Raw genomic sequence first — 13,741 nt, 5'->3', positions numbered from 1 at the left:
GTCACTATTTGCAGACGATCTGATTCTATACATAGAAGGCACCAAAGGCTCAACAAAAATATTGCTAGAAAATATAAAAAGATTTGGCAACATGGCAGGAAACAAAATTGACATATAATAATCAACAGGATTCTTGCATACTAACAAAGATAACTCCGGAAAAGAAAACAAGGAATCAATACCATTTACAATAACCACATAAAGATGAGTCTCTTTAACAAATGGTGCAGGAAAAATTGGATTTCGACTTGCAGAATAATTAAATAAGACTAATGCCCCACAACCCCACAAAAACATATAATATGGATCAAATATCTAAAAATAAATACCAGAAAATCAATGAGAAAACATGGACAAACTTAAGAGTGCTATTGCAGGGGATACACAAAATGTCAAATATTAATGAAGGATACACACGTAACAGAAGACAAAATTGAAGTCTGGGACTTAAGAAAAGTAAAACAAAAACTTCATCAAAAAAGTAAAAATGTTATCTACAGATTAGGAAAAAGATTTTGGCAATGATATACGTAATTGAAACACTTCAATAAGAAAAAGATGAATAGGTCTGTGTGGCAAGATGGTGATGGAGTAGCATTCCAGAGGGACTCTGCAGAAATCAGTGGAGGAGAGTCACTGAGAGGGAAATATCACTCTTCTGGGTCACAGGCAGAGCATCTTAAAGATGAGCAGACACTAGGTCTTGAAGAGCTGTGGGGTTTGGGCTACTACTGTAGAGGTTGGCTATGGCTTAGCCTTTCCCCTGCCACAGTCTCGGCTGGATCTGAGCTCTCTTGGCCAGCACAAAGGCTTAACTTCAACACAACCACAGCTTACTGCTGCCTTTCAGCAGGGTTTAAACCCCTCCAGCCCCACAGTCAGGTGACTGGGGCTGTTATTTCTCTCTCCCTTCTTCCACAGTCTAATTGGCCTCGGTACCCACCACCTGGTCTTTTTTCTTTCTTGTCTTTCCTTTCACATGTCACTGCTGGGCTCCAGGTCACTGCTCTTTGCCTAGAGCAACTGCATCCATCCTCCACTCAGCTGGGGCAGCTCCTGCCCACTTGCCCTCTGTAGCCTTACAAGCAGCTGGGGAAATCTTGCCTGTCTTCTGCCACACCTCAAATGGGGGAATCTCCCCTTAAAACATCTAGGAGAACTCCCATCAACCCTCCAAAGCCCTGTAAGCAGATGATGGAAATCCCAACCACCCTCCACGGTGCACCATGTGGCTGGGAGGGTCCCTGGGCCCCTCCCCGTCCTCTGTGGTCCCACATGGCTGAGGGAACTTCCTCCTACTTGCTGCCGTGCTTTACACAACTTAAGACAGCTCTGTGTGAGCCCTCTCCAGTGTGCCATACTGCTGTGGGAGCATCTGTGTGACCTATATGGGAGATCTTGCTACTAGAACAATTCCGTCTGTTATCTGCAGTGCTCTACACTAAAGTGGGCACACCCATCAACACTATGTGGCAATCCCGCTGCAGGAAGCACCCCCGCACTTCCCCTGAGGTGTTCCAAGCCGCTGTGGGCCACACCACCATGGCTTCCTGTAAGATCATCCAGTGCAGTGTCATCCTCCCCAGTCCACAATCACCCAACCAGAGTCCCATGAGAGGACCATCCAACGTAACCTCTAAATAACAGGATACGGGTTGGCTAGGTAAGGAGTAAAACCACAGGAGGAAAAAGTGGTAGCCTGACCTAGTACATTTAGCTGCAGGCAGTTCAATGACGCACTCCAATGAGTTTTCCAAAGTAGGAGACCAGTGCTTGTTGACTTTCTGAAAAATGGCACCAGGCTCTTCTAAAACAACACAACACAAACAGCAACCAGCCACAAAAACCTCAATGAAAAAACAGGAGAAACAAAAGGCAATGCCAGAAGTCCTGAACATAATGACATGTATAGTAGAAGCAGACATTGATCTGCAAACAGAAAGCAATCTTCAGGATTTCTGCTTGGAGTTATACAGAATATGAGGGAAGCAATATAAAAAAAGGATGAAATGATAGAGGAGATAAAGGCCACGCACCAAAGGGAAATAAAAGACCTCAGGGACAAGATAACCAAATCCAGTAGTGAATTCACAGACTTCTCCAAAAGACTTGATGAGGCAGAGAATTGCACCAGTGGCCTAGAGGATAAACAGGCAGACTTCAGCAAATGGGAAAGGCAGTTAGCCAAGATAATCAAAGAAACTGAAGAAAAGCTGAGAGCCATGTTTGATGCTATGAAGAACAACATCTGAATAATTGAACTACCTGAACAAGGCACAACAAAAGAGTCAATGGCATAATAAATAGTGTAGAAATTCTTAGGGGAAAACTTCTCCAGATTAATAAATGAAAACTAGGCAACTATTCAGGAGGCCAAAATAACACCAGCTGGACTGAATTCCCAAGAAGAAATCACCAAGGCATATAACAGCTATTCTATCCAACTTAGAGGAAAAGGACAGACTCATAAGAGCAGCTAGGGAAAATAGAAACAGTTACCTATAAAGGAACTCAAACAAGAGTCTGTTGAGACCAATCAGCGGACACTGTGAAGAGGAGAAATTGAAGAAAATAACACAAACCCAAGAATACTCTATCCAGCCAAATTATCAAGATAGATGGAGAAGTTAGAGTCTTCCCAGACAGGAAAAACTCAAAGACTACGATAAAAGAAACTAGCCCTACAAAAGATCCTTATCTAACCGGTATGGGCAGAAAAACATCACTCACCAAACAAAAACAAGAGACTGCCACATAAAACAACTCCACCCAGATGTAAACAAAGAGTAAACAGCCCCCAAGATAACAGTGGCAAAGAAAGGCAGAATGAACCACACACAAATGGACAACACACTGATAAGAAAGGGAGGTAGGAAAACATTCAACACAAAAGGTACAAGATGACATCACAGAGTCCACAGCTGGATATAATAACCCTGAATAACAATGGACAGAACTCAGCCAATAAAAGGCAGAGGTTAGCAGCCTGACTTAGAAAACACAACCCCTTGGGCTGCTACCTATAGGATACACATCTAATGATTACAGACAAAAATAGGCTGAAGAAAAATATACCAAGAAAACGGCCATTCAAAAAAAAGCAAAGGTTGCAATCCTAACCTCAGATTGTAAAAATAGTTCCCAAGGTACAAGCCATAACAAGACATAAGGGGTAGGGGCACTATATAATGTTCAAGGGAACAGTAGATGAAGAACCAGTGAACATAATAAATATATTCATGTTCAACGCGACGTCCACAAAATTTATCAAACACTCCAAAAGATGATAAAAGAAATCACAGGCTAACAATTATAGTAGGTGACCTTAATACACCATTCTCTGAGAAAGATCACAAGGAAAGAAGCTTAACAAGGAGGCAACAGATCTAAACATTATGATTAAATGACTTGACCTGATAGATATTTTCAGAACGCTCCACCAAAATGCAAAAACACCCTCATATTCTTTTTAAGCCCCCCATGGCACATACTCAAAGATAGACCACATGCTGGGACATAAGTTGAATCTGTGTAAATTCAAACATAAAGAGACCATACCGACTTCTCTCTCCGACCACTATAACATAAGGCTGAAAATCGACAGAAGGATGATGAAGAAAACAAGGGAAAAAATTGTAAGAAAAATAACTCTCTTTTGCAAAAGGAGTGGTTACTGGCTCAGAAAGATATGAAATTAGAAAATTTCTAGAAACCAATGAGAATACAGTTACCAATACCTTTGAGACAGCAAAGGCCGCTATCAGAGAAAGTCTGATAGTAATATGTAAGCACATGAAAAAGAAAGAGACGTATGATTGATGTGCTGACACAAAACTTACACCAATTAGAGCAGTCAGCAGAATAATCCTACAAATTGCAAAAGAAAAATAAAAAGGGCTGAGATTCATGAAAGGGAAAACAAGAAAATTATGGAAAAAAGAAATGCAGCTAAAAGCTGGATCTTTGAAAGGATTAACAGAATCAAAAGACCATGGAAAACCTAACCAAAGAAAGGAAGGAACAAATTTCAATAGCAAGGATGAGGAATGAAACAAGGGACATTACAATGAACCCTAATAAAATCAAAAGGGTAATTGCACAGTACTATGAAGGACTGTACTCCAATGAGTTCAACAGCTTCTCACTCCCCGCTATCACGACCTCAGTGCCGCTTCCCAATCTAGACTAGACGGGAGCATGCGCATAGGCATAGGCAAGAGATAAAACTCACGACACATGGAACCAGGAACAGGAATGGGAATAGAGACAACAAAAGGGTAGGGGGAAGGGGGCGAAGTGGGGAGAGAGGAGACACCAATAGCAATGAATAGCATATAATCCCGTACCCCCAGTCAGGGGGGAGAACAACAGAAACTAGAAGGGAAGGGAGATGGCGGTCGGAGTAAGATTTGAAAATAATTAACAATCTACAATGTATCAAGGGGCCACGAGGGTTGGGGTTGGGGGAGGAGAAGGGAGAGAAAAAAAGAGGAGCTGATCCCAAGGGCTCCATGGAAAGTAAATGTCTATAAAAGAAAGACAGAATATATGTACGGATATGTCAGATACAATTGATGTATAGATTGTAACAAGAGTTGTAAGAGCCCCCAATAAAATGATTAAAAAACACCCACACAACAACTTTGTTTTTAAAGAAAGATATACAGTAGAAGAATAGCAGCCGTCAAGTCTGGAGCACTGGGCCTGGTTTCTTGGGACATTCTTGTGGCTATAACATGAGGCCACTTTTAGATATCAAGTTGACCTTCCACACGCAGCAAGTAGACGTCATCAAATTAGAGGCTTTTCAGCAGAATCAAGGCTAAACGTAGAAGCCCGGTCTCTTCAAGAAGATACTCTCAGTGGTCTCCTCTTTCAACCTCCAAAAGGAGGGCCTGAACATGGCCTGCTCAAACCTCAGCCACTCTCATAGCCATCAGCTAGGTTGAGCTACACAGACACTGGTCACCTACAGTTCTGTCCATTCTAATGGTTGAACACCACCCTCTTAGCAGGTACAATGAGACAAGAAGTAGAGTTCTTTGGACTTTTTTGCACAAGAGGTCTAGAGACCTGCTGATGCAGCCAGAGGGTCATGCTTTTAGAGAAAACCCTAAGTTCCCCATAAGCTTTGACCCTGCCCCAGTGTAGAAATGGTTGGGGAAGAGGATGGGAATGAGCAAAGGTGAAGGTTTGGGTACCAACAACCAAAATGCTGGCATGTAAGACCCAATACAAGATTAATATGTGACTGCTCACAGCAGTCAAAAGAGTGAGTGCAGTAGAGCTGAGGATGGTGAGGGAACCCCCCGGCCCAGCCCCCCAAACTTCCCTGGCACATACCCTGCACTTGAATTCATACTCCTTCAGGATCGCCATGAACTGTTCTTGAGAGAAGAGTGCAGTGCCATCTGGTTCCAGCTGATGTCAGACCCAGAAAGAAAGCAACAATACAGAGAATGGTAAGGCAGGTCCTCTTGGGCCAGGTTCCTGGGGCCACCTCCTCACTTTCCTTCTGGGAATCTAACTTCTACTTTCCAGTAGCTCTAGAAAAAAGCATCCAGTCTACCTACTTTCAAACTTGTTTAAAAGGTCTTGCCACCAACAGCGTTTTCTTAGGACCCGGAGCCTGTGGTGGCTGGGATGCACTTCTGCCTTGTCTCTGGTGCAACTTCTCCCTTCCCAGCAACGTCCTTAGGGTAGATGACATATGATGGCACCACGCTCTAAGTGCTCCTTTGGCCTCTCTGGCTAATCCCAAGTACTATTAGTGGGTCCTGGCTTTATCAGTACAGAGGCCATACTACGCGGGGTAGCACTAGGTCACAGTGACTTGTCATGAAAAGGGGAAAGAAAAAGATATTATATAGATTTCTCTCCATTACAGGATTTTTGTAAGGAAAAAAACCAAAGTTCTATCACCCAAGTATCATTTTCAAGACATGGCCCACACTACTGACCATGATTCTAGTTGAAAGACTCAGAATAAGCAGAAGCACTTGCCTTGTCCTTCAGCACAAACTCAAGGTCATTCTGCAGTTTCAGCACCAGCTTCTCTGAATCTGACTACTTTTCCACAACTTCAAAGATCTCCTTCTGCAATCGACTGTTTTCCTAAAAGATTCAGGCCAGTGGTTTAATAGCTATATAACGCAAGCAATGACGCAATGGTAACTTTCTCACCTTTCCATAAGGGAGAGGTGTTACAGGGAGGCAAGCTGCTTTTCCTTGAAAGAGTTCCTGTAGTGGTGGAGGGTGTGAGGGCAGCTGTGTTGAAGTGAAATTACTTGGAATGGCTTTTCTATTCATGTCTTTGTAACTCCCACCAAATTTTGGGGCCATATCAAGCAAATAGGGTATGTGAAATGCTAACTGAGGGAATTTGTTGGTTTTCCCATTGCACTGTGTATATAAGAGTGAATGATAACAGTTGCAGACAGAAACATTCCATGTTAATCAAGATGGAAACACCAGGAGTGAGCACATGTAAGATCCTTGCCTGAAGTAGTGGAGGCCCCAGAAGTATCAGAGGCCAAGGCACTGAGAACAGAAGACAAAGCAAAGGAGCAGTGCTAAGCTCATGAGGTAGAGGGCAGAGGTGCAACACTAAGAAAGAGATGCCTACCATCGTGGGTGAGAAGAGGCAATGCAGACCAAAAAACCTGTTTCCTTAACGTTCTGTAACTGGTTAGCTTCCTTAAGCAATTCTATAACCATGAACATTGCCTGTAAATTTTTTTGAAGACGTTGCAATACATTATTGAACCCAACAGAGAGGTAGCGTGCCAACTGAGGGATGTTGGTATCAGATAAGGGTAAAAAAAGGATAGAGGGTCAAGGCATTCTGCCTTGTGGCAATTAGCTTGGGCTGGTGTGGCATTGGAATCTCCCCCTTCGTGTAGCTAGGAGGTCAGACGTACGGCATTTCATCAGTTGGTGTCAAGAGTGGAATTAACTGCAATGGCTCCAGGCTCATGAAAGCATGGGGTTTTACAAAAGAAAGGTCAGGGTAAGGGAAGTGAAAATTTTGATTCTTAGATTATTACTTTGGTTATTCTTACTATGGACTGCTGAAAGGACAAAATGATCTGTCTTGGAAGAAATACAGCTATAGTGCACCTTAAGAGTCTAAGATGGGCACACTTTGGACATGTCAGGAAAGACCAGCCCCTGGGGAAGACATTATGTCTGATAAAGCAAAGGGACAGTGAAAAAGAGGAAGGCTCTCGATGCGATCGATTGGTACCATGGCTGCAACAGGAGGCTCAACGGGAAAAACTGTGAGGATATTGCAGAACCTGGCATAGATGCATAAGGTCGAAACCTACATGATGGTACCTACCTAAAACAATGGCAGTGCTTGAAAGAAATGTAAGAGATGTCAAGGGCGTGAAAGTGCTCTGGAGTGGCCTGAAGGAAATACCAGGCTGGTTAAACAAAACAGTTAATAAGAAGGCCAGGGTTTCCTGGATGTACCCTAACAGAGGCCCAAGTCCGTAGACATACGAATGGGATAATCTGGGTGGAGAAAAGAACATTGAACTGAGTGTTTTTAAAAGGATGATGTATTTGGGTTTATGTGTTTAGCTGACTGTTGGATAGAGGTTTCTCCTGACTAGTGTTATAAATAGGTATCATGTGCGATAGAAACAAATACTCAGTTTTATGATTACAGAGAGCTTGTATGTTCACATTCAGCCTATTTTTATTGGATTTGTTAAAAGGGGAGTTAGGAATTTTCCCTGAAGAAATGGGTTTTTGTTTTAAGTCCAAGTAGAGTATTGGAGGCCTGTTGGTGTAGTAGTTACGCACTGGGCTTCTAACTGCAAGTTCAGCAGTTCAAACCACAAGACACTTCATGGGAGAAAGATGTGGCTTTCTATTCCTGTAAAGAGTTACAATCTTAGAAACCCACAAGGGCAGCTCTACCCCCTGCCCTATAGGCTGAATGGGAGTCAGAATTGACTTAACTGCAGTGAGTTTGGTTTGGTTTGGTTTGGAGAGAGCAGTGAAAGCTCTCACCAGTGTGGATGGAAGCCTCATCCAGAACCTTTGCTACCAGTACTTTTGCACTTATTTGCAAAGACATGCAGATCCACCCAGAACAACTGAAAGAATGAGTAGGAGAAAAATCGGTTTGGCCTTTTGAATTTTGAGCTGCCTGCCTTTAGAGTCATCTTAGCAGGGAGAAGTGTGTTCCTCTCAGAGAATGGCTCCTGACAGACTGAAGTTAAGGGAGCTGGCGGCAGCCTAGTACGCTCACTGTGCTGACACTTGGGTCCACTTGGGTGGGAGTGGTGGAACTGCCGCACTGATGACACAGCCTGCATTTTGGCATGTTCTATTGGCACCTGCTGATCTGGCCCCAGAAGCTAGAGATGAGAGAGAGGGGCTGGCTGGTCTGAAGTTTGAAAATGTGAGTGAAGAGGGGAAGACATTGGGAGATTTCATGAGTTGTGAATTATAAAGCTGATGATCAGGACCTAGGCCATGGGGAGTTAGGGTTGATGAGAATATATGAATTGGCCAGTTAATCTAAAGTACAGGGAGGTGTGTGTGAACTCCCAAGCTTGATACTGGTACCTATTTGATCTACCTTGGATTCTAGGGCTGAGTTGACCAGAACCCAAATGAATGACAAGATAAATGTTGACACTATGATCTGGCATACATTGCTCTAATTTGATGGCTTTCCCTGGATTGGATTATATTTATGGAAACAGATGCTCAAAGTTTAAATCATAAATAAAGATTCTTCTGATCAAAAATTTGCTTGTCTCCTCAGAGGACTGGTTGTTAGGGATTGACAATTTAGCAATGGGATATCTAAAATAGGGAGTGGTAATGAAGTAGCTGGTTTACCAGTTTTTATGGGTGTATTAGTATCAATATGAAAAAGAAAAGAAAAAGAACAAGTCAAGGGAAAGTCCCCATTGAAGAGTGTCCTCTTTTCACCATGGGCTCAGGTAAAAGGAGGCGAGGAGAAGATGCTGGTTTGATGATATGACTGAAGTACGAGTGACTGTTAACAGGGTCACCACGACTGTGAAAACAAATCCTAGATGTCAGTGGGCAGGAGGCAATTCTTCATGTATTAAAGGAGCAATGTCTAGAAGAGCCAAAAGGTAGCCCGGGGTGAAGTGAAATGATCCAAAGGGCTCTTCTATCCATATCTTTGTAACACTCATCAAATAATTGGGTGGGACTAGGCAAATCGGGTATGTGAAACACTCATAGATGGGTCGGACAGTGATGCCCTTGCACGGCATCTCAGTAGCAGAGAGAGAGAATCCTGTGTCCATCAAGAAATAAGAGCCATCAGTGGGGCACATGTGAGATCCATGCCGTAAGTCGTGGAGGCAGCAGAAGCCCTGGCACTGAGCACATGAGACAGAGCAAGGAGCAACACTGAGACCACGAGGCAGAGTGGTAGGCTTCCTGGCCCATGGAACAAAGCAGAAGCCAAGGGACTATGCAACTGAGAGGCCTGGGACCAGAGAAAGAGGTGGTTATCAGCATGGTATTGTAGACAAAAGACCTGTATCATTAACATTTCCCTGATTAACTCGATAATTGTGAATATTGTCTGTGAATTGTATGTGGTCACTGAAATAAATGACCGAATCTAGCTAAGAAGAGTGTTATGGGAAGGTTAGGGATGGTTGGCGTTAGAATAGCATAAAGATGGTGGGGGGAGGCATCTTTAACTTCTGCCCTGTGCCAATTGGCATTGGGTTGGTGTTGGAGTCTCCTCTTCTGTGTGTAGCCAGAGGAGGTGCGTGGTGGCCCCCATAACATTTCTTTAGTAGACCAGCTCCTAAGCCAGACATGCAGACACTGAAGTGCCCAGTGCTTTCCCACTGCCGCTACTTCTCCCACTTCAAGAGCTCAACAGCAATAAGCTAGGAAAGAAGATTAGAGACAAATGATTTCAGGGTGTACTTCTAAATAAGAGATCTGAAATAACATCAATGCAGTCCATATATCCAGTCAGGGAAAAGTCCAGTGTTTACAGACACTTGAAAGCTGCAATGACGAATCAGAAGGATGTGGAATTACTTCTGAGACACAGTGTATAACTAAGAGGTAAGGCTCTGCTGAGTGCTCCGCAGGGTTGAAAAGCCAGGAGCTGGAGTAAGGGAGACAGACATCAAGGGAGGGAGGACAGGTAGAAAGGGAGAGAAAAAAGGAGCCAAGATGAAAACGGAGAAGGCAGGCAGGCTGGAGTGCAAAAAGGACTGGGAAGAAAGTCCACCGAGACAGTCAGCTCAGCTACTTCTGCCTCTCACCTGCTATGCCATCCTCTCCCCAGAGGCCTCACAACTAAGACAGGGATTCAGGGCCTTCCTGTCTCTCCTGAGAAGTAATCCCTGGGGATCAAGTGCCGGCTGTGGTAAGGACTGGGTGGCACACACCCATGAACCTCTCAGCTCCTGGAAATACAGTGGGGCTCCTGCTAGGTGAGCTTCAGGTCCTGGCTTTTTTTTTTTTTTTTTGCTAAAGCCACAATATGTTCCTGGTCTCTGGGGATGCAGGCGTGCCAGATGCTGTTGCAGACCTTCCCTGGCCCCTATCTACCAGCTCAGAGCTGCAGGCAATAGCCACGAAGTAGCTATACTACCCTAGAGCTGGCTGGGGCAATTGTCAGGGAACACAGTTGTGAGGAGAAAATCAAGCTTTATGTACTCCCAGCTTTGTGCACATGCATTTTCTTTGTATAGCACCCTCATACCTTTAGCACCAATGATAGCCTCTCTTGCAAGCAGGCTTCCTCCCTGTGCAGGGCTTCAAGGTCCTCCTCCAGCCTAGCCCTCTGCATGCTGGTCTGCTGCCAGAGCAGCTCTTGTTCCATCTCCAACTCTGAGCGAAGCAGGGCCAATTGTCCACAGTATCCCTGCTCCAGGTGTCTACAATACCCACAAAGGAGAGACTGAGGGTACCTTTTGGGACACCTCCTTAAACTACCTCCCCAGTGTCACACATGGCCTGGCCTTCTGGAAGATTGTATATCTACTGACAGTTTTAGGCTTTATAGCCGCCTGTTTGATAGAAAGTATGAGTGTTCTGAAGGCAGGGACCAGACACTGGACACCACATTCACTGCTGGTCCTTCCAGGAGAACATGACCCCACACAGAGGCAAGGTGCCAAGGGGCCAACCTTTTCACCACGCCAGGACTCTGCATCATTTATGACGTCTCTCTCACTCTCTCTGTTTCCTGAGGCACATGATTGGGCCTATGCACAGTCATCAGAATTAGGAAGCTCGACATATTGTGTTAGTCATCCCTCCATGCTAGACAGGGCTCATTACCATTCTCAGGTTAGAGATGAGGAGACCAAAGGACTCAGCTTACCCAAAGGGCAAGGGGCTAGGGGCAAGGAAGCAGGATTCTAAAAGGGCATGCCCCACAGACATCTTGCCCACCAGTGAAGGAAGACAGACCAGGGAGCAGGCAGCCAGTGTTCTGACTTCTGGCATGAGCCAGTATGAGAGAAAGAGAAATGTAGAAGATCATTTCATGTAGCCTCAGCTGTTTCCAGCAGAGCACCTTCAGTAAACAAAAGATTCAGGAAGGTGAATCACTAGCTGAGTTTAGCCACCTCTGGCCAAGACTTTTCTCTCAATAGGGGTGAAAAAAACCTTCTCCCTGATGCAGTGTGGATATATATGTGGCTAGGTTTTCTTACATCCTTTTCTCTGGCCTTGAAGCCATCACCAAACATACCATACAGAGTTCCCCCTAAGACTGTTCAGTATGAAGGATGATGAGAGGTAAGACTGAGGTGTTGGGGTACCTTCGCTGTGTTGAGTGCTACCTGCTGAACTCCTGAAGCTGTTTGCAAAAAATATCTTACATAACACCCATCACAAGCACAAACAATAGTTAAAGGTCTTCCTTGAGCTGAGGGCAGGTCCAACGGATTGAGCAAAGAGAGTAGAGGTAGGGTAGAGACGAATGTCTGCAGCCCATAGGCATATAGAATGAGAAGCCAGTGCATACTGCACCAGCCCCACCCAGAGTTCAGTTGATGCTTCTATTGTACCCTCATCTTTCAAGGAGTCTTGTGATAGCTAATTTCATGTGTGCCGTTGGGTAGGCCATGGGGCTCCACTGCTTATTAACATATTGGCTTAGTATTGCTATGAGGGCATTACATATGATTAGCATTTAAGCCTGTCAGTCCTCAGTAAAACAGGTCATGATCCATGATGTGTGTGTGTGTGTGTGTGTGTGGGGGGGGGGGGTTATGCAATAAGTTGAAGGTTTTCCGAGCAGACGTTAAGGTTTCTGGAAGGAGAAGGATGTTTTAAGACCGTAGCCATCCTGCAGACAGTCTCCAACCTGCCATCTGACCGATGGATTTTAGAATTGCCAAGCCTCACAACCAGGAGGCAGTTTTCTAAAATAAATGAATCACGTGTATCCCTCCATGTTTCCACCCATATGAACACCCATCTATCGTACTGACCGTGTTACTCTGGAGGCCCCTGACTGATGGTACAAAACAAAAAGTCACATTTTCTGGTTTCTACTGGCTCAAGTAAGGCCTTCAATGAACCAGAACTATAGCACTGCCACTTGGGTAGCAGCTATTTGTCCTTCACCCACCCTCTGGCCAGGGTGTAGGGACCAGATTGGGGACAGCTGCTGTGATTCTAGAGGGCTACTGTGCCAGGCTCTGACCCAGAAGCTGTCTCGGTGGCACCTACTTGATCCTGCGTTCCGTGAGCTGTTCCATGGCAGAGTGGCAGTCATCCATCTCTGTCACAAACTCCAGGTTCCTCTTCTCAGCCTTCTCCAGGTCCTGTCTTGCCTTGTCTCGCTCCTGCACCATTTGCTTCATTTGCCCCCTGCCCACAGGAAGGAGACACTGTCAAATGTAGCTACTACTCTGTCAGCTTCCCACAGAAGCACATACCGTTGCAGGGCCCTCAAACTCTGGGTCTGCATAAACGACAAAAAACAGCCAACATGATGGTGTTGAGTGCGGGCTAGCCTTGTCTTTGAGTCTTTGAAGAATGGTTCTCTAATGGTGTATCCTGACATTAAATGACTTTATTCGTTTTGGTTTATATTATTGTCGACTTGCTTTTGAATTGAGGTTTTTTGGTGTTTATTTTGTTTTGTAGGATTTTCTGTATATGAAATCCGGGATAGGTGATCTATAGAAACAGCAATTAGATTAATAGCTCCTTCCGGTTGTGGCAGGGGAGACTGGGGGCTATGGGGAGTTAATAATAAAGGGTACCAGAATGAAGAAAATATTCTAAAACTCATTGTGGTGACGCCTACACAATTCTTTTAAAATATGTCTAAACCACTGAATTGTATGATACATGACTTATATGCCAACAAAACTGTTGGAAAAGTTATCTTTCTATAAAATACTATCAACTTTTGTCCCTGTGAATCTATTTAGCAGAACAACATGAATAACCCGTTGAGTGAAAGCAGAGCTCTGTTGTAATGGAACACGGTGCCAACTGCCACGTTGTGCTCAGTGAAAAGGTCTAAGAAGCAATTTTTTTTTTGTGCGCTTTCAGTCAATTGGCTTAAGCCTGGGGGCCCCGTGGGCTGGTCTGGAGAACATTTGCACCTCCATAATAGCAAGAAAAATGTCAGTCACATAAGTTTTAAGTTGGATTCAGCTGCTTGGGATATTATTAAGGGGATTAGGTTAGGATTTTGAGATCTGGCTTTCTAAGCCTCTCACCAAGTATGCAAGACCTGTGGCAA

The 13,741-nt window shown here is 44.4% G+C and overlaps 1 pseudogene; it reads right to left on the bottom strand.

The window, feature by feature from the left end:
• LOC142436869 (ninein-like protein) overlaps window positions 1-13,741 on the bottom strand; it is a 91,163-nt pseudogene that overhangs the window by 44,389 nt on the left and 33,033 nt on the right.

The sequence above is a fragment of the Tenrec ecaudatus genome, unplaced genomic scaffold, assembly GCF_050624435.1.
Source record: "Tenrec ecaudatus isolate mTenEca1 unplaced genomic scaffold, mTenEca1.hap1 Scaffold_726, whole genome shotgun sequence".
Lineage (NCBI taxonomy): Eukaryota > Metazoa > Chordata > Mammalia > Afrosoricida > Tenrecidae > Tenrec > Tenrec ecaudatus.
The sequence above is the reverse complement of the archived record's forward strand: the minus strand, read 5'-3'. Positions and strand labels throughout refer to the sequence as shown.